Genomic DNA, 22,593 nt, shown 5'->3' on the forward strand with positions numbered 1-22,593 from the left:
CATACCATGTGACATCATGCTCAGTACATAAACTGGGGAAAGCTGGCCGGGGGGGGACGCTGCTCGGGGACTGGCTGGGCATCAGTCGGCAGGTGGTGAGTAATTCTACTGTGCATCACTTGCTTTGTGTATTATTATTATTATCATATTATTATTATTATCATTTTATTTCAATTATTAAACTGTTTTTATCTCAACCCACGAGTTTTTTTCTCACTTGTGCTCTTCCAATTCTCTCCCCCATCCCACTGTGTGTGGGGGGAGGGGGAGTGAGCGAGCAGCTGCGTGGTGCTTAGTTGCCGACTGAGATTAAACCACGACACTACTTCAACTGAAGTCACAGCTTTGACACTCTTGCATGCAGCCTGGAGTGCACAGTGTTAAAAATCAGCAGTTCTGCTACTATTTATTAACTGAATAATCTGAGAATAGTCTAAAATTTGAACGCATGTTCTGCACGTGATTAAAACGAGATGTACAAAAATATGCATTTGTGCTTTGGAAGCTTTAGCATAAATTTCATATCTTAAAGTTAATGAAAAACTATATTTGATTTCTAACTTATTTACATCTTCTGAAATACTTTTTACGTCATAAAACATAAGTCTTTTATTAGGAAGGAAAAAGCAGTACAAATTATAATGCTGTTATTAATTATAACCTGGAAACTTTTTTAAAAAGCTACAGGTTCATCCTATAAATAAGTAGCAGAATATATGGCCTTGTCATAAAATTTAGATCAGTTTAATAAAATTGATGACCATGTATACAAACACTTTATAAAAAAGAATGTTGATCAATTGCCACAATAGTTTATATGTAAAATTTGACAAAACATCACACAGTAGCATTTCTAAGATGGCAGAGGCACATGTGGATGGCACCAATTATACAGAACATGCTTATTTTCCTCCATTATATGACCAATTTTAAGGGAATTTGACTGGTCATACCAAGATTTTATATGAAAAAGAAGAGAGAGCAGGTGGTGCTCTGACAGTCTCTGTAATAAAAAAGAAGGTTGTTTTAAATGGTGCAGGGTTTGTTTTTACTGTATCCCATTTCTCGAGGGTTACTTGTTCTACTGTGCGTGTTCTCTTTAGAACTATGGTTCAGAGATCTGAAGAACATCGACAGAATTGGGGCAAATTTATGCTAGATAAGTGGGAAGGTTTTTATGCTTATTTGTCAACCTATTCTTATTCTACTGGTGATTAGATTATCCCTCTGAGAAGCAGTTGTGTGAAGTGTTAGTGACTACAGTTGTATTACTTACAAGGTTTGACAAATGCATATTCAGTATTAGAAATTAGTTTCAGAAGTACCTTTTCTGCCACAAAATGTTATTTCCAAAGAGCACTTATTCATCTGTGGATTATATAGCCTTTTTGAAAACATTTTTCTGTAGGATTCAGAGAAGCTTAAAAGCGATGGATAAAATATTTCCTTCTTGCCCTGCAGTCTTCATTTCACTGGAAAGGAAACACCATCCCCCTTGTATCCAAGTTAGTAAGTGATTCACAGTGAAACTGATAGATCAAAAGGTCTGTTTTTCTTGCCTTAGTGTCAGTTGTTTTCTGATGGAAGCCTGAGACTCTTGCACTTTAACTCATCTAGTGTTTTCCAGTGTTTGTAGTTATTAGCCAAGTGTTGCATCAAAACAGGCAGATGTGCAAGTGCTGAAATGAACAGGAGGAACAGTTGTACTACATATACAGAATGTGCAGACGAGCAGCCCAACCTCATCTGAAATTCGTATTCTCCTAATCTCTTTTGCTCCTTCAGTTGTAAGATAATGCTAAAAGGGGAAAGATTTTTTTCAGTCTGTTTCTCTTTCAAGAAAAAAAATCCCTTTCTTAAAGTATGATGACTTTATCAGTTATGCTAGCACGCAACCACTGTGATCTCAGTTTCTGCTGCTCAGAAGAAATACATTGCTAAAGGGAAAAAAAGGACCTAGATGAAAAAAGCTTAGTTTTAAGCCATTACTCCTTCCTTCTTTACATAGATTGTTTGGTAAGCACTCAACTTTCATGATGGTGGTGGTGTGTGCAGTGAAAACGGCTTCAACAGCATTGTTGCTTAGATCCTATGCTGTGCTGCATACTGAATGCTTATATATATAGGTACTGGCCCTGAGAAAAATGGACTAATGGCCATCTTGAGATTATTCATTTTAGTCTCTAGAAACCTCTGTCTCAGAGCAAGGAAGAAAAAAGCAGAAGTACTTACCATCCTATGCATCAAACATATCTGTTATAAAATAATCAATGAAGGAAATCTGAGACTTGGGGATGCTGCAGGTGTTTCTATCAAATACTGGCATTATAACAGGCAGACCCTGTCTCTTCTCTTCATCAGTCTAAGAAAACAAAACTCCAGTTAGCCTCTAGAGCTTTGCTGGCTTTCATGCTGGAATAGCAAAGGCCAGGGGATTAGATGACTTTACAGTAAGAGATTTGAGACAAAACTTAGAACCCCTGAGGTGAACTGGCTTATTTCATCTGGAACAGGAACCGAAATCAACATCTCTTTCCTTTTACAAGTACTCTATTACTGTAGTGCTCTTGGTTCCGGTGAGACAGAATGCTCTAATCTGGTGATTAGGGCACAACCAGTTAAAAATGGAAAATGGGGTTTCAGAGTCCCTTTAGCAGAGGACAGATTTGAACTCTCCTTTTCCATGTCTCTGGTGGCTGTTCCAAACCATTTCTTTTTTAAGTAAGAGGGATGGTGCTGTCACTACTTTCTCTGCTTGTATCGGGTTATAAGATGAATAGAAGTCAGGGTATGCCCTTTAACTCTGTGCCCACAAATGGAAGAGGGCTGGTTTTGTTGCTCTCAGTATGGTAGAGGAGCCAATCACCTCAACAGTCTTAGAATTTAATTACAAAAACCCATTTTAAGTAGTTTAGGCAGCATCTAATGCTGGAAGTGGCAGCAGAACAGTCCCCAAAATTACCAGATGAGGTGAATGAAGAGCAGAACAGTTCTCAGCACCTTGCATTGCTGCAGGTAGGCTAGTGCCTAAGATTGGCAATTTAAAGCTAGCTCAGGATACCTTGACTGCTAGGGAGATACAACCTAAGTGAACCTTGATCTTACCCAGGAAGTGCTCAAATTTATTCACTACAATTAAAATGAAATTCAGACACGTCCCAGGTACTAACTACTACTTTGTTTCAGTAATAACTGTCACATCTATGATCTGAATTTGGATGGTAGGCATGCCCACTTTTCTGTCTCTCCAGTCGTAGCTGCTGATTTCTATGCCATTAGTGGCAAATAAAAGCTAAAAATCTATCAGTTGTTCAAATAAAGGATTAGAAGAGTGTTTCACTTTCAGGAAGCTGGTATGTTTGTGTTAGAAAAACCAAATATTAAGAAAGGAAGTTGAGCTTCCAGTTCTGTTCTGAGGGATCACGTGATAAACATTTATACTGCCCGTGTGTCTGTGGTACTGGCCTGCCACATCATCTGCCTACCATGACAATAGTTCAGGTACCATCTTAGAAGAGAAAGGGCCAGCCTGATGAGTCAGTCGAGGGCTTCGTCAGGCATGGCTCTTCATGCTCTCTTCAGGGAAGGTATTGGGACTAGAAGTTAGAATGGTGATGGTCTTGAATTTCAGCCAATTAAATTGACTAAGGTTAATCAAATCATTTTGGTTTGGCCAGATGGAGAAATTTAAAAGTGTAAAAACCTCCTTTCCACCATTCTGTACTGCAAGCTTCAGGGTAAACAAACTAGCTAACTTTGACTGGGGTGAATTCTTCTGCATGAAAGTGAGAGGCCAGTTCTGACTGGGGATGAAAAGCATACATCTGGACTCCGTGGAGATGCCAGGCAGGCTCCGTGTGGAACAGCAGACCAGCCGATGTGCACTTTCTTACATAACATAATCAAATTATAAAAATATATGTACCTGTGCAAAATACTCCTCTGAAATCCTCCCTGCCCATTCAATACATAGCTCTAGGGGACCACATGGATTTGCTACATCTGCACATTTAATCATCATGTGCTTGATCAGTGTCTGGTTATCTGGAAAATTCTTTATATTGGCTATACATTCACAGTCACTGCCTTCACTCTGTAAAAGAGAGTTGGTTACAGGGGCCAGTGGCCAGCATCCCTGCTAGCAGTAAGGACATCATTATTAGCTCTACAGCATGCACTTACGCACCCAGTCCAATGCCTTCTAATTCCATGCAAAGCACCAGGAATTCAGAGGAAAAAGTAATGATGTCTGAGGACAGCAGCCTTGCTAAGTAACTAATGATAGCCCCATTACATGAGACAGTTGGGGAGATTCTCAGACTTAATAGCAAAGTTTGTGAAATAAAGGAGTCACAGGCTCTTTATCAGCTAGGGTGAGTTACCCTTCTCTGCATCCCAGCCTTGCCCTCTTGGAATAGGACCACTGTGGTGGAGGCATCCACCAACTGCAAGCTGATAAACCACCCTCACTGCTAAACATTTAAATTTTGGGGCAGTGATGGTAGGGGCTGCTTCATTTAGGGGAGTTTCTAGAATTCAGTTTTCATGCCCAGATGGGAAAACTGAGACAGGCACAGAGGGGTAAACCAGCTTGCACAACTGACTGTTTCTTTTAGAGGCAGAAAAGCAAGTCTGTGCCATTCAGTTCCAGTATGTTTTCAAATAAAACTGCCGCCTTTGTGCTGGATTTTGAACCCTCGGCCTGGAATACTTTTTGGTTTTAGGCACCAGCTAAGATTAAGTCTCAGATAAGCTTTGAGATTAACAGTAGGAAAATGCAAGAGAGGCAGACTGACTGCAGAAAGGCTTTGCTTGCTAGGCAGTAAAATATCGAACTGCTTATTGACTGCTCTGGAGAGCGGGTGGAGGGGACAGAGTAGTTGTTACAAGTCTGTTGCGGCATCATCTTCTGGGTCTTGAACAGTTTAGAAGGGTACAGGTATATTATGTTCCTTATTGAGTAATAAAAAGCCTCCACCTCATCTCACTATGGCATTAACACTATTCTCAAAATAATATATTTGTGTAATTATGGCCTCCCTTTGCTGCTAAATTCAACTCTGAGTCAAAAATTGAACATAAATACTTTTTTACCACCACTGCTAAATTAATGTCTTTGTGGTTTATGGGGAGATATTTTGCAGTGACTCTTGCCAATTCTGGCATTAATCTTCTAACTTTATGTTTAACAGTTAATTTTTTTTCAGCATGGGTAGCGCAGCAAAGAGCTGCCAAATTAACTCTGCTCCTTAACTGCTGTTCAAGATCAAAAATAGGAAGAGCCACCGTTAATAATAAGGAATACAACAACCTAATACTGGGGGAAAAAAAATAAGTCTGTAATACAAGTGGTTATGTGCTGCACTTTTATTGCTCTCCAACTCTTGTACATTTTAAAATAGCCTCTGCTATAAACTGGTAAGACAAAGGACAGTGAATCAAAGAAAATATTTTCTATAGGTTAAAAATGCTGATTGCAGTATAATGTATGGAGATCATTTAAAAGCTCTTTAGCAACTGCTAGAACAAATGCATTCATGGGATAAAAGGGAGATTCCCAGAAACGTGTTCAGAGCTTGGAAACATCGTGGTTTCAGTGAGGCTTATGAATCTAAAGCCTACAGGCCAATGTGGGGATGCCAGAAAACAGAGATTTTAAAAGGGGGGAGGTGGAGGAAACACTTCAGAAAACGCTTAAGCTGTCAAGAGGGAGAAATGAAGCACTGTGAGAACCCAGATTTCCCAGTGCCACCTCAGAGGGCTTTTTTAGAAATTGATGGCCTCAGAGCAAGCTGCTATCTGGTCCACATGTAAGTACAGAGAAATATGATAGCAGCTAATTCTACACCACCCACCAACGTGGACCTTTCTTTCCTCTGTGCTTTGATCTAAAGCAGAAGCTCCGCTGTCCTGGCTTAGCCCACGCCACGAGGGCAAACCCATGAAACAGTGCTAGGTGATGTGCTGGGAGCACAGTGCAGAAACAGTGATAGGAGCCCCCAGCATTGCCCAAACCATGTCCCTCTGTGCCGTGGGACTTCTGGCACTGAAGATGTATCAGGCTAATTCAGACCCAGTGCCATGTCCAGTGAGCCCTCCAGAGCTTGGAAGTACTGGGGAGTACAGTTCAAAGTGTCCACAGAGCCAGTGAAGTTCAGCAGCATTTGTGATTTCCAGCTCAAACTGTTGGGAGAACAGAGCTCAGCGGTCCCTAGAAGCAGGTCAGTTCAACTGGTGTAATGCTGTCCCTAAAGTCATAAACCCCACCAGTCCTGACTGGTTTCTACACCCATGACAGTTTACAATGCAAAAATTCCAGTTACGGAAAACTGACAGAAGCTGCTTTATTTATTTTTAATACCACTGACTTTCCATTTGGTCTGATTTTTTTTCCCCCAGTGTTTATAAAAAAGCACGATTTTCACTAAGCTGTGATAAGATGATCTTTGCTTAGGTAAGTAACACTGCCCTAGAGAACCCTGTCAGACACTGAGCATTCAACCTTGAGAGGCAACAAGAGAAGGTAAAAAGAGGCCTGGGCTGGGAAACTCAAAGGTGTCTCATGAAATATGCCCTGGCTGGCGATGGAGCATTAGGGTGCAAGTAACTGATAGGAATAGTGGCCTGGACATCTCTTGGTGCAATCAAGAATGGGGCTGGGGTGGAGAGGTCTCAAGAAGCAATGGAGTTATTCCTTATGGCTTGAAGGCTTCAGATTATATAGACACAAAACCATCAGGGCAGTTTCCTCAGTTACAACCCCAGGCTTAGGCAAATCCCAATATTCGGAGGCAGGACCATAGGCACAAGTGCCGACCTGGCTCCATGCACAGAATTTTGCATGTACAAAAGCATCCACCTGCATGTTTTCTGAACACAAGATGGCTTTGAAGGCAAGGCTTATAAAATGAAGTGTTTAAATGAGCTAAGGGCAGAGCCAGACACAGAAAACTTAAGAAAATAAAAGTATTTTTTCACACTGAGGTGTGAGGTCACGAATCCAATTGTGTCTTTTGGGTGTTACCACAGTGCAAATCAATACAACGTGAATGAAAATGATACTTAAAATTGTCTCGGAAGAACTTCACTGAAGTTGTCTGAAGGCATAAAGTCCTGCAAGCGCTTACGTATGAGCTGGTCTCCTCAGATGCCATTGGCTTGTTGATGCTGTTCACAAATTTGTTCACATGCTCAAAGTGCTTCATCATCTCTGTTGCCAAAACCATATCAATAATGGCCTGGCGCAATGTCTGGTAGTGATTTCTAGGAAAGAAAAATAGTTCTTGCTCACAAGCCTGCCAGACAGAACTCTGTCCTTTCCTTGTCCCTTCCCAGACAGCACTGCAAAATGCTGCTTGGGGGGCTCATCCACACAAACTGGCACCTTCATAGTTATGAATGGTCTAGGGTTGGAGGAATGGACTAGACCACTCCTCTCCAGGTTCCTCCAGCTCTGAATTCCTGTATCGCCTTTTTTCTGTTATTTTTACCTAATGAAAAACAATCCCCTGAAGTCAATAAAAAATAAATTCAATTTCATAATGCTGTAATACTGAGACAACTTCTCCAGGAATGGCACCAACATATTTCCATCACGCTGTATGTTAGCTTGGAACTCAAATCTCAGATTTTTCAACAAACTCATTACCTGTTTGGGGTCAGGCCCTGAGCCCTTTCCCTCCCATCCCGCCCCTGCAAAAGCTACGCTGATGCAATGGAAACTCCCAGGCTATGCATACGCCCAACAGTAGGGCTGCCTCCAAGTCTCCCAGAGCTTCAACTCCCTCTGCCACCACCCCTTTCCATCCCATGTGAATGCAGCAGTGCCAGCAAGCATGAGGCCATGCACAGACACAGCTTGCAGCATCTGGCTGCTTGGGTGGAAACGCATGGCCCAAAAAGCCATTTCCAGGCTCCTGCAATGAAAAGGCAGTGGGTCAGATGCAGCCTTGAGGCTGCCAACTGGATCATGCCAATGTCATCCATGAAAGATTATCAAACGTTTTATATGGTTCCAAACAATACAAATTGGAACACTGAGAGAGAGAATTAAAGCCTTTTTAAAAATAATGACTACATAGGATTCTGGAAGAGGTTAAATATTAATGTCTCTATTCAAATTATATTTTCTGGTTTAGAAGGTAGGCTCTCAATCTGCCTCAAACTAAAATCCCCAAACAAGCAATCCACACACACACAGTCCCCTCCTCCAGCAGACCCACCTATCAATATTCTTGAAAATGTTGCATTTGCTGTCTTTAGCCGTAAGCTGAAATGCCAGTGCTGTGTGATGACTCTCTAATACAGCCGTATCATTGTAAAGGACAGCTAATTCACTGCCTGCATTGCACAGGAAAGAGTTGGTCCGTCCAGGGTGATCTACGTCATGAATGGTGGCAGCTATTAATGCAGCCACCTCATCTAAATGGTCAAGGCTTCGCTACAGGAAGAGAGAAAAATTATGACATGTCACAAAAATTACAGTAAATAATTTCTGATCATTTCCAGGTACCCACCAATATGTAAGTGTAAGCTTGAGTGCAGGGATCCTACCTCCTTGCAAACGTTTTCTACTCACTGCGCCCACAGGTTACCTACTCCAAAACTCCCCCTCCTACCCTCACCCAAACCCTCTTTCCTTAATGAAGTTTTTTACTGTGCTGTCACCTAAGCAATATCTTTGCATTAGATCCTCTAATGGTGGATGGATCCTCTAGTGGTGTCCTTCCACTTTGTGCACTTGTCTGAATGACTGTACTGACTCGACTCCTACAGATCTTGTGTGTTTTGCAAAGCTTTATTAAGAACTGTTACTAACAGCCAGTTACTAAGAGATAGAAGAGAACCAGTTTTTTTCCCCCTATTATTGCTACTTAAAAATGTAAATTCCTTACTCATATAAACAGACTTTAGAGAAACTGTGTGGGCCTACAGGCATCACAGGAAAAGACTTCAAGGGCAGAGCAACTTTATGAAGCCAGGACCATTATTTAAGTAAACATCTGACTTTTGAATGACACACACAAAATGGCAAGCACACCAAAATCCTAGCCCAAAGGACTCCTAGGTGACATTTATACCTTAACTCTCTCCTTCCCAAGAAAGAAGGCAGTAGCATGCAGGACATGCACTGTGTGTGTGGAGTTGTGGTATGAGTTGGAGGAATGGTAGTGTCCTGGTTTCGGCAGGGATAGAGTTAATTTCCTTCCTAGTAGCTGGTACAGTGCTGTGTTTTGGATTTAGGATGAGAACAAAGTTGATAATGCACAGATGTTTTAGTTGTTGCTAGGTAATGCTTACACTAGCCAAGGACTTTTCAGTTTTCCATGCTCTACCGACTGAGAAGGCTGGAGGTGCACAAGAAGCTGGGAGGGGGCACAGCCAAACTGGCCAAAGAAACATTCCATACCATGTGACGTCATGCTCAGTACATAAACTGGGGAAAGCTGGCCGGGGGGGCCGCTGCTCGGGGACTGGCTGGGCATCGGTCGGCGGGTGGTGAGCAATTGCACTGTGCATCACTTGCTTTGTGTAGTATTATTATTATTACATTATTATTATTATTATTATCATTTTATTTCAATTATTAAACTGTTTTTATCTCAACCCATGAGTTTTTCTCACTTGTGCTCTTCCAATTCTCTCCCCCATCCCACCGGGGGGTTGGGGGGGGAGGAGTGAGCAAGTGGCTGTATGGTACTCAGTTGCTGACTGAGGTTAAACCACAACAGGCAGTTGGCTTCAATCACCTGCAGCCATGCTCGCAGTGTTGCTTCTGAACAGTTTAAAAACTCAGAGACCCCAAACAGGGCAAAAACTTTTAAGCCCAAATACGCTAATGGCCTGAAAAACAATAGAAGAAAAAAGCACCACTGTAAAATAGGAACTTCTGACGTTCTAAAGAATGATGGTTTTGACAAAGAAACCAACAAGGCCTTAAAAATAAAAAGTGGGGAGAATGTTAAACATTTTTTAATTGTACATCTATAACATCAAAAGCCTGGCCAACAAGGTTACAAATTATTACATCTACCATCCTTTCAGATATTATTTTAATATGTTTTGTAGAAATGGTGCAGTTCCACTACAGTTTCACCAATTCTTGTAGCTTCAGAAAAAAATTTGTAAAAGCTCAGTTCTTTTGTGTTTTGAATATCTGTCAATCTATCAAAAATACATCTTTTTTCTGAGGAGAAAAAGCACACTTTGAACATTACACAGGCACATCCCAAAGGCTAAAAAACCATAAGACAAAGCGTCAAATGTTTACTGTTTCAAATAATCCTGGGATTTCAGGGGGTCCAGATTTCTACTTCTTCACTATTTGAAGTTGGCAATATGCTGCTTCTCAGAGAAGCTCTTAGCATCAAGTTACTATTTCATGTGAACTGTTCCAGCTTTAGGAGGACTGGATCACTTTCTAGAACTGAGGCAGGAGTCTGTCATAGGCAAACCCCCCCCCCCCCGAATTCCAAATGCTAACAGGCAGTGGATAATTGGGTGGGTGGGTGTGGTGGGGGTTAATGTCTAAAATTGAACTTCTGAACTCTCAAGCAGAAGCCTGCTGCTTTCTTGCTCCAAGTGGTATGGGCTGGACTAAACAGAAGTGGCATGTCCTGGATCCTTCAGTTAGCAAAGAGATGTGAGACAAAACCACCAATTAGGAGGGCTGATCACATGCTGTGTTTCTGCACACAGACTATTTAAATTGGGAAAACCATCAGCTTGGGGTTGTGAAAAAGAAAAGAGCTGGTGCTGTAAAAGATTGGTTCCCAAAAAGAAGAATAGGTCTCAGAAAGGAGAAGGGTGCCTGGAAAGAAGGAGGTGAAGACTCTGGCTGGAGGAAAGATCCTGGAAGTGGGGGAAGATCCTGGAGCTCAGAGAGCTGCATGGAGATGAATGCCGGGGGATGCCTAGGGACCTTGGCCAGCAATGCCGGAGGCTGGTACCTGCGAGCCACTGCTGAGCATGAACCAATCCAGCTGTCTGCCTGACCTTCCCATACCAGCAGCAATCTCCAGGCTGGGGAGGGAATTTGAGGTCTGGTCAGTCACATTTTTCATTCCTGCAAGATGATCTATGGGGCTCCTGAGCTGAGAAAGGCATAACCAAAAGCCAACATCTGCAAATTAAAACCAGGCAAATACAAATTCAGAAAATGGCCACTTTCTTCAAACAGAGTACAAGACACCTGGTAGTCTCTCCAATTCTTTGCATCTTGGAATGAAAATCACTTTTCTCTCTGGATGACATGTTTATTTTTGTGGTCTGCATGACATCAAAACTACTGGTGCCTCCTTTCATTATAATCTTTAAAATCTCAGGCTCTTGAGCTTATTGCTGGTTTATCCTCCATCCCAGTCTTTTATCCCTATAATCAAAAGCCACAGTTGCCTCAGAGCTTCCTAAATCATAGAGTGATTTAGGTGAGGGATGGGATAGGCTTGCTTTTTCCAGCATGACCATTTGTGCAGCAGCAGGAAAAAGGGGCATCTGTGAGACATCCAGAATGTAACAACACTGGACTGTGCCAAACAGTGTGACCTGGACAGAGTAGATGGGAGTCAAACAAGGTAAAAGTTGAACAGGAAACAATCTTGGAGGGCTGCAGATGCTGTCAGAGAAGACAATGGTCTGTACAGGGCTCTCCATGGCCTGTGCATGCATCTTGACCATGGTGTGTGCCTGGCTTGTTAAATGGGACAAGTGATATCAACACACACACAAAAAAGAGAGACAGCTCTCACAGATTTGCTGTGTCTTGCTTCAGTTTTTCCAGAGCAAAGCACTTTCTGCTACAGCTCCTCAACAACCTTTTTATGGGCATCCAGGGAAAGGAGTCCAGTACCTTTTATTTGTAACAGCTTCCAACTCAAAAATATTGAAGTCCCAGCTTTCCTCATTATCCAGGAGCTGTGTGATACAGGATAGAACATCATTGATGATATTTGGCACTGAAAGGTGACTATAGCTCAGGTTCATATCTGTTGAAATGGAATTTGGGAATTACAACATTTCTGGATATTTTTTTTCCACATATGGAATTCCATTTAGAAAACAACTTTTTTCAAGAAAAACAATTCTTTTCCTTACATGAAAAAGTCTGTAAAAGCCTATAATATATATGGTTTATATTATTATAGATGATTTGAACATAAACCAAAAAGATCAGTGAACATCTCTTTGAGTGCCAATTTAGTTATTTTCTACATTTTGAAATGCATTATTTTAATTATTTGAACCTGCTTCAACTCCAAAATGGAGGCAGTCTAGCACTAATTCTACAGTCACTTAGACAACCATTTCCAAAGACATACATCCCACTGCAAAACAGCATGGAGCTCTCTGTCACTAGCATCTACAGATGAAGTAACACATGCAAAGGGAATTTTAAAATGGTGGCTTACTCTTAGAAAACACATACTCATTTCCCAACAGTCTTCTCAAGCCATCCTGAAAAAGCAGGTTTATGCTGCAGTGAACTGAGAATTACAAATACAGGGGTACCGTAAAAATAACTGAATTAAATTCAATAGCTAATTTAAAACCCCAGGAGCCACTGTATCAACACTATATTTCCATTAATTCAATAACAAACTTAATTTTAATTTTCATCAAGCCTTCATGGATTTTTAGTCTATCCCACTAACTGCTGCAGAAAATGAAGCCTTCGTGAAATATTCAGGTTGAGCTTGAGCAGCCATGTAGGGGTTGTGCTTTCCGTTTGGTTGAACCTCTCTTTGCCACCAGAGGGTGCAAACCTGCAGTGTCCAAATGTGGATCAGGGTTAACACCATCACATTAGTATTGCTACAAAAATATCTGTAAGAATTCTTATGAATATAGTATAGATATTCTTATACATCACCACCACTGCCCATCTAAAATGGATCCCCCCCCCCAAATACACAAAAAACCCAAAACAAAACTTCAAGACATTGTATTTTCCATGCAAGGCGAGAGCACCTGGTACTCTACTACAGGCAGGAGAGATTTCCACCACAGAAGTGAAACAGAATAATTACCTAGTTCTGTTAGATGTACCTTGTTTTTTCCCTTATGGACCTTAAAGCTCCACAGACCATGCTTTCTGTTAGGCTGTGATCTTTAACCTTTGTGGTAGATCTCTACATCTGTTAAGAACAGGCTATATTCCCTGGGCTCACCAGATGTGTAAGGCTTCCCAGACCTATAGCTCGTTGCATTAGGGCTTTATTTACCAATAATTGCTCATGAATCAACACTAAAAAACATGAATTGAAGGTGCTATCCAACAGTACCAGTACAGTGCCAGTAGTATAGAGAATATGAATGTGACATTGGACACTAAAATTTGATTCTTAAGCTTGCTTGCTTCAGCAGTGTATTGGGTTTATGTTACAAGGTTTTGGTAGTGGAGGAGGGGGCTACAGGGGTGGCTTCTGTGAGAAGATGCCAGAAGCTTCCCCCATGTCATAGAATCATAGAATCATAGAATAGTTTGGGTTGGAAGGGACCTCTAAAGGTCATCTAGTCCAACCCCCTGCCGTGGGCAGGGACATCATCAACTAGATCAGGTTGCTCAGAGCCCCATCCAACCTGACCTTGAATGCTTCCAGGGATGGGGCATCTACAACATCTCTGGGCAACCTGTTCCACTGTTTCACCACCCTCATTGTAAAAAATGTCTTCCTTATATCTAGTCTAAATCTACCCTCTTTTAGTTTAAAACCATTACGCTTTGTCCTGTCGCAACAGGCCCTATTAAAAAGTCTGTCCCCATCTTTCTTATAAGCCCCCTTTAAGTATTGAAAGGCTGCAATAAGGTCTCCTCGAAGCCTTCTCTCCAGGCTGAATAACCTCAACTCTCTCAGCCTTTCTTCATAGGAGAGGTGTTCCATTCCCCTGATCATTTTCATGGCCCTCTTCTGGACCCGCTCCAACAAGTCCATGTCTTTCCTGTGCTGAGGACTCCAGAGCTGGACGCAGTACTCCAGGTGGGGTCTCACCAGAGCAGAGTAGAGGGGCAGAATCACCTCCCTCGACCTGCTGGCCACGCTTCTTTTGATGCAGCCCAGGATAAGGTTGGCTTTCTGGGCTGTGAGTGTACATTGCTGGCTCATGTCCAGCTTTTCATCCACCAGTACCCCCAAGTCCTTCTCAGCAGGGCTGCTCTCAATCCCTTCATCCCCCAGCCTGTATTGATACTGGGGGTTGCCCCGACCCAGGTGCAGGACCTTGCACTTGGCCTTGTTAAACCTCATGAGGTACACACGGGCCCACTTCTCAAGCTTGTCCAGGTCCCTCTGGATGGCATCCCGTCCCTCAGGCGTGTTAACCACACCACTCAGCTTGGTGTCGTCTGTCCAACAGAGCCAGTGTCAGCTGGCTCCAAGATGGACCCGCCGCTGGCCAAAGCTGAGCCAGTCAGCGACGGTGGTAGCGCCTCTGTGATAACATATTGGGGAAGGGGAAAAAACTGCTGTGCAAGAGCAGCCGGAATAGAGAAGAATGAGAATATGTGAGAGAAACAACTACGCAGACACCAAGGTCAGTGAAGAAGGAGGGGGAGGAGGTGCTCCAGGTGCCAGAGCAGAGATTCCCCTGCAGCCCGTGATGAAGACCATGGTGAAGCAGGTTGTCCCCCTGCAGCCCATGGAGGTCCACGGTGGAGCAGATATGCACTCTGCAGCCCATGGAGGACCCCATGCCGGAGCAGGTGGATGTGCCCTGAAGGAAGCTGTGACCCCGTGGAGAGCCTGCACTGGAGCAGGCTCCTGGCAAGACCTGTGGACCCATGGAGAGAGAGGAGTCCACGCTGGAGCAGGTTTGATGGTAGGAGTTATGACCCCGTGGGGGACCCACGCTGGAGCAGTCTGTTCCTGAAGGACTGCACCCTGTGGAAAGGACCCATGCTGGAGCAGTTCGTGAAGAACTGTAGCCCGTGGGAAGGACCCACGTTGGAGAAGTTCGTGGAGGACTGTCTCCCATGGGTGGGACCCCCACGCTGGAGCAGGGAAAGAATGTGAGGAGGAAGGAGCAGCAGAGACAACGCGTAATGAACTGACCACAACCCCCATTCCCCATCCCCCCGAGTGGCGCAGGAGGTAGAGAAGTCAGGAGTGAAGCTGAGCCCGGGAAGAAGGGAGGGGTGGGGGGAAGGTGTTTTAAGATTTGTTCTTATTTCTCATTATCCTACTCCATTATTAATTGGTAATAAATTAAATTAGTTTCCCCAAGTGGAGCCTGTTTTGCCCATGATGGTAATTGGTGAATGATCTCCCTGTCCTTATCTCAACCCACGAGCCTTTTGTTATATTTTCTCTCCCCTGTCCAGTTGAGGAGGGGGAGTAATAGAGCAGTTTGGTAGGCACCTGACGTCCAGCCAAGGTCAACCCACCACAAGCAGCCCAATGAACGGGGTGATGAAAAACAGAAAACAAAAGGACTTTTATCTATATTCCTACTGCTGCTTTTTTTCAGATGGCTGCAAGTTTGTAATTGTTTTGTACTGATTAGCTTGCATTAAGAGTATCACATCTACACTTCCCTGTACCAGTCTTTCAGCTGTGTGTATATTATAGAAAAACATCAAAGCGTATCTCCCTTTCAAATCAACATCAAAGCAGCTGTAAATGAAACAATAACAACTGTGAGGTTTTATTAATGAATTAAAAAGAAATACATGTAACTTTAGCACTGCTTGTTACAAAAATCTCTTGCACTCTAGCTTGAGCACTTTTAAAAATCCTGCTACTGTAAATGATACTTTGCTGCTAATACTGAAATGCATGTTTTAGTCCAAAGATGAGGTCAGTTTAAAACATTTTGAGCTTTGTTTTTCAGTGATAGACTTTCAAAGTTCTTCCAAAATTTGTGCAGATTTCTCCCTTGACTTGTTACTACCTGCCCCCACAAAAACTTGTGCAAGGGGGGGTGGTTTCAACAGTCAAATTTTACAGAATACCACCTATGAACTTCTTCCAATAGTAGAAGTTGTCCAATAATGTATTAATAAGGATAGGCTTGTTATACTGAAGAAGGGGCAACTAGAAATAGTAGTAACCTTCTAAATATCTTTTATGCACAAGTGTCTTTAGTCACATCATAGATAAAAGCACATTAAAATTCTAGATAAAACAAGATACATAACCCCTCCACCAAAGAACATGGAAACATATCATGTTTCCCAAGCACATCTTCAGTCTAAAATGTTGCCATCTACTTCCTATGCTCCCTACTTTCTATCTCACTCCTACAGACTACAGGCTAAAGATAGATTTCAGTCCTTTGCTCACAGAAGTCCAAACTTCTTTACTCTACAGGCCATGTACTAGAGTATTTTTGAGGCAAAACATGTGATACAATCATTTGCTTCAGACACTTTCGGAGGGAGTGAACCAGGAGCAGATGACAACAAATAGCTCCCCATGCCACCAGATTTGTTGCAGGACCTGCTTGGGTGGATATGTGCCTGGGCTGCAGACACCGGGGTCAACTGCTACTGCTGGTTTACTTCTTCCCATTGCTGAGGATGGCTTGGATTACACCCCTCCACAACACACGTTCTATTGAGCATGCAATGTCTATGAAGGCTATACTTTATTCAATAACCACATATTGGCAAACCTTGTGACAGCTGAGTATAGGTCATTATTAGACACAAGTATGCCAGATCAGACTGGCAAGAGCAGCTCTAGAAAAAAGCTCCTGAACTCCCTTCGAACTATGGTCTATGCTGCTTCACAGTATCACAGACACAACTGTCACATCCATGTTCCAGAGAATAAAAGCCTTTCTTCCTCTACAAAACGAGAATAGCCCATCAGAAAAAAGCTAAGCTTGAAGCAAATGCTAAAGTTTTCTTGTTTGCTCCAAGAAGCAATGAGAATCTCATTGACAATATAGATCACATCCTCTTGGAAAAACATCAATTTCTAAAACAAAAAATACCAATTTACTAAAAGTGATGAAAATTATGACATGAAATACCTGTTTGTTGTTTTCATTGATACAACGCAGCCTTTTGAGGGACACAAAGTGTCTTATTTTCCTAGCAACAGAAATAATCAATTGTTACCATATCAAATGGTTAAGAGAGAAGTTAAGTGATATACTGCTATTTTCTAAAGCAGAGTTCTCGATGCTCTTATGAAACAAGATACCAAACCCAACACCAAACAGACAACTGAGCAACAAGCACTCCTTCAGTGTTACAGCTGTGTTTTTGTCCCAGGACACCTGATTCTTTTGCTCCTGCAGGAAGTCACCTGCACATCTGGGAGCAGAATTTGGCAACATGCCCATAATACACTATAAAGGTGCAAGCACATACAAGCATGCACACAAACAAGAGGATCGCCCAGCTGCTGATCCTTCAAACTGACAACAGTTTGGATACTGTAGAATAACTTCATAAAGAAACACATGGTAACATGAACCTAAACATCAACTTTCAGGTATCTATAGTAGTAACACTATTAATTGTTACGACTTTACAGTTCTTTTAGCCAGCATATGACATCAAAATGGACAAACATCAGAAAAGAATGCGGCCTTCTCAACTTTGCTTATTCTTTCCACATTGCTAGAAGTCAGTAGTTATATCATCACCCTGCTACTAAATACATGAAGGCTCATGTAAAACTTACAGATGGGGAAAGCAGAGAGAGGACCCTAAAAAACAGAAAGCGGTTATGCTCTGGACAAGTTAGTTACCCTCCTTGACTGATCACAGGCATTATCTACACATGCTGCTGGATACTGTCTCCTGATTTTCTTCTTGCATAGTAAACCCCTTGCCATTCTTAAGCAAACACACACAACAGAGACAGCATATAAGAATATATAGCTTGCAGTCAATTATTCATTTATTATTACACAGTCCTTACGTAGTAAATAACTACATATTATTTCATGGTTGTATTTTTTTAAAATAGTGTAAAATGTATTAATACAGAGTAGTACCTTTAACAGACATTTGCTTATCTAAGGACAGTGTAAATTTTTTGTCATATGTTTCTCTTGTGAGAGTATATGATTTTTACAAAGAACTTTAGGAATCATCTATTTTGAGGGGTTACAAACATCCTTGCTAGGTACCACCATAAGCAGTGGTGGCTGCAACACATCCAGAAAATATCTCCCTTGGGAGCAGCAGAACCAAACTCTGTGCTGAGCACCATACAGCTTTGAAGTTGTCAGTCCTCAAGCGATATGTATGCTAAATTTCAGAAGCCCTTGACCTAAAGATGTCCCCTTCAACTAACCTCAGGTAACCAATAGCCTATTCTCACTCCATGACTGTTTTACCATGACCATGGACATCCAAGGCACTCTAGATGAGCAAAAGGAAGAGACAATTTCTTCATGGCATCTTTTATCCTATTCTCCTATGCAAATGCCCATTTGTCTGACTGGCCATTCATTTTCCCTCCATCTCCATTGCTACAGAAAACATCAAGAGGACTGCAGGCTAACCAGGAGCCATATATGCACCATCCTTAAGCAGTCCACTGATGCAGAAATAAAAGATATCCTCCGGTATGGATTGGGGAAGAAAGGAAGATAAAGTAGAAGGATTCTCTCTCCTTACCACCTCAAAGAATAGAGATTTTTAAGGAGGAAACTACTTGGCAGAAGACTAGGATGAAGTAGGAAAGCGGGTGGTAGATACCTTCTCTGTCACAGGCAAAGATGGGGACCACTACCTTCCAATGCAGAGGATGCACAGGGCCTTTGAGCAGGCAGTGCTAGCAGCTGGGCAGCTGTCCTGGTTTTGGCAGGGATAGAGTTAATTTCCTTCCTAGTAGCTGGTACAATGCTGTGTCTTGGATTTAGGATGAGAACAAAGTTGATAACACACCGATGTTTTAGCTGTTGCTAGGTAATGCTTACACTAGCCAAGGACTTTTTAGTTTCCCATGCTCTACTGACTGAGAAGGCTGGAGGTGCACAAGAAGCTGGGAGGGGGGCACAGCCAAACTGGCCAAAGGAACATTCCATACCATGTGACGTCATGCTCAGTACATAAACTGGGGAAAGCTGGCCGGGGGGGCCGCTGCTCGGGGACTGGCTGGGCATCGGTCGGCAGGTGGTGAGCAATTGCACTGTGCATCACTTGCTTTGTGTATAATTATTATTATTACTACATTGTTATTATTATTGTTATTATTATTTTATTTCAATTATTAAACTGTTTTTATGTCAACCCACGAGTTTTTTTCTCACTTGTGCTCTTCCAATTCTCTCCCCCATCCCACCGGGGGGTTGGGGGGGGAGGAGTGAGCGAGCGGCTGGGTGGTGCTCAGTTGCCGACTGAGGTTAAACCACAACAGTCCTTTTTGGCACCCAACGTGGGGCACGAAGGGTTTGAGATAATAACAGATTAACCGGAGTGTATTAAGGAACTTATATCTGTTAATAGTTGTGGGTCACAATGTTGGTTTCTCTGTTCTCAATATCGATTTGTCTAATCTGCATGGTGCTTGGTTTTTTGCTGTACATGTTAAAGATTGGTGTTGGTTTTTGCAATCTGCTGTGGTCTGCAATAGCCCTGGGGCCAGTCCGGGCAGGACAAGATGTAAAAAATGTGCTCTACACCGCAGCCGGGGAGAATGGCCCTACCTGAAGCCTCTGGCAGAAAGCACCAGGGGAGACTCGAAGTCGACCCCTAGGGTTTTGGAGTCGGGGATACAGAGGATCCGAGGCCCGCTATACTCCAACTGAAAAGGAGATATTGGCAGCATTTGAAGGGGTTCAAGCTGCTTCGGAAGTGATCGGCACTGAAGCACAGCTCCTCCTGGCACCCCGACTGCCGGTGCTGGGCTGGATGTTCAGAGGGAGGGTCCCCTGTACACATCATGCAACTGATGCTACGTGGAGGAAGTGGGTCGCACTGATCACACAACGGGCTCGAATAGGAAACCCCAGTCGCCCAGGAATCCTGGAAGTGATCATGGATTGGCCAGAGGGCAAAGATTTTGGAATATCGCCAGAGCAGGAGGTGACGCGTGCTGAGGAGGCCCCAATGTATAATGAACTACCAGAAAATGAGAAGCAATATGCCCTGTTCACTGATGGGTCCTGTCGTCTTGTGGGAAAGCATCGGAGGTGGAAAGCTGCTGTATGGAGTCCTATGCGACAAGTTGTAGAAACTGCTGAAGGAGAAGGTGAATCGAGCCAATTTGCAGAAGTAAAGGCCATCCAGCTGGCTTTAGACATTGCTGACCGAGAAAAGTGGCCAGTGCTCTATCTCTATACTGACTCGTGGATGGTGGCAAATGCCCTGTGGGGGTGGTTGCAGCAATGGAAGCAGAGCAACTGGCAGCGCAGAGGCAAACCCATCTGGGCTGCCGCATTGTGGCAAGATATTGCTGCCCGGGTGGAGAACCTGGTTGTAAAAGTCCGTCACGTAGATGCTCACATACCGAAGAGTCGGGCCACTGAAGAACATCAAAACAACCAGCAGGTGGATCAGGCTGCTAAGATTGAAGTGGCTCAGGTAGATCTGGACTGGCAACATAAGGGTGAATTATTTCTAGCTCGGTGGGCCCATGACACCTCAGGCCATCAAGGAAGAGATGCAACATACAGATGGGCTCGTGATTGAGGGGTGGACTTGACCATGGACACTATTGCGCAGGTTATCCATGAATGCAAAACATGCGCTGCAATCAAGCAAGCCAAGCGGTTAAAGCCTCTCTGGTATGGAGGACAATGGCTGAAATATCAATATGGGGAGGCCTGGCAGATCGATTACATCACATTCCCACAAACCTGCCAAGGCAAGCGCCACGTGCTTACAATGGTGGAGGCAACCACCGGATGGCTGGAAACATATCCCGTGCCCCATGCCACTGCCCAGAACACTATCCTGGGCCTTGAAAAGCAAGTCCTATGGTGACATGGCACCCCAGAAAGAATTGAGTCAGACAACGGGACTCATTTCCGAAACAATCTCATAGACACCTGGGCCAAAGACCATGGCATTGAGTGGGTGTATCACATCCCCTATCATGCACCAGCCTCTGGGAAAATGGAACGATACAATGGACTGTTAAAGACTACACTGAGAGCAATGGGTGACGGGACATTCAAACATTGGGATACACATTTAGCAAAGGCCACCTGGTTAGTCAACACGAGGGGATCTGCCAATCGAGCAGGCCCTGCCCAGTCAGAACTTGTACGTACTGTAGATGGGAATAAAGTCCCTGTAGTGCACATAAAAAATATGTTGGGGAAAACAGTCTGGGTTATTCCTGCCTCGGGCAGAGGCAAACCCATCCGTGGGATTGCTTTTGCTCAAGGACCTGGGTGCCCTTGGTGGATAATGCGGAAGGATGGGGAAGTCCGATGTGTACCTCAAGGGGATTTGATTTTGGGTGAGAATAGCCAATGATCTGAATTATGTGATGTTAAGTACTAATTATAGTTATAATAGTTATACTAATAATACACAGATATACTAATAATACTAATAATATTATATGCCATACTAATGTTATTACAATAAGAATCACCCAGACTAATGAAGAATAACTTCAGTGAAACCAAGCAAAGCACAGTGATGATGGTACCAGAACTGACTTCAACATGAAACAATCCAACACCACATACCATCTCCATTTTTTCCTGCCCTGGAAGTTTATTATGACAGATGGAGCCCGAAGTCATGGACTAAATGAACTCACCGAACATTTTAGAGGGATGGCCCACAGACGAAGGAATGATATCTCTGTGTGTGTGTGTGTGTGTGTATATTAAAAAAAAAGAAAGGGGGGTGGTGATTAATGAAGATGTACTGGAAAATATTGGACTTGAGCATGACGTAGATGGTATAGAATAAGGGGTGGATATTGTCCTAATAATAATTTATTTCAATTGAAATAATTTATTTCAATTATTAAACTGTTTTTATCTCAACCCACGAGTTTTTCTCACTTCTACTCTTCCAATTCTCTCCCCCATCCCACCGAGGGGGGGCGGGGAGCAGTGAGCGAGCGGCTGCGTGGTGCTCAGTTGCCGACTGAGGTTAAACCACAACAGCAGCCTATGTAAATGAGGAGAAGCAAAGCAAGAGCAGTCTGCAGGTATTGCTAATGAACTAAGGTGAACCTGCAAACTCCAGAAAATGACCTCCAGAGCTCAGACCATTGCTGGAAGTGACTCAAAGGTTCAATGAACCCCAAAAGTTCATGAAGCAGAGGGTGGGGCAGGGAAGGGCGAGAGGTACTTCTGCAACCCATGGGAGATGGGATAAGAGACTGTTGCATGTATTCGGGGAACATATGTCCAGGAACATATAGCCTTTCTGTGGCTCGTCACCACCATGACAGGAGTCCACAGTGCACTGCAGATATTCTAATTATATTTAGAAGAACAAACACCACTGGATGCTGATATATTTTAGTCACAACTGATTATGCCACATGGTGCTTAGAGCATGCAGTTAATGAAGGCTCTGCAGTTATGATAGAACTGTTAAACCTTTTGGTTGGATGATGCAGCCACTCAAGAGTCTGACTGAGGGACAAATTGTTATGTTCCAACTAACAAAAGCTCTATGTGCTCTAACCAAAACAGAAACACAGAAAATGTTCTTATATTGAT

General features: G+C 43.1%; 1 pseudogene; it reads right to left on the reverse strand.

Annotated features, from left to right (window-relative positions):
* Nucleotides 1-1,566: 1,566 nt before the first annotated feature.
* Nucleotides 1,567-22,593, reverse strand: part of LOC143172218 (high affinity cAMP-specific and IBMX-insensitive 3',5'-cyclic phosphodiesterase 8B-like) — a 108,244-nt pseudogene continuing 87,217 nt past the window's right edge.

The sequence above is a fragment of the Aptenodytes patagonicus genome, chromosome W (assembly GCF_965638725.1).
Source record: "Aptenodytes patagonicus chromosome W, bAptPat1.pri.cur, whole genome shotgun sequence".
Classification (NCBI taxonomy): Eukaryota; Metazoa; Chordata; class Aves; order Sphenisciformes; family Spheniscidae; genus Aptenodytes; species Aptenodytes patagonicus.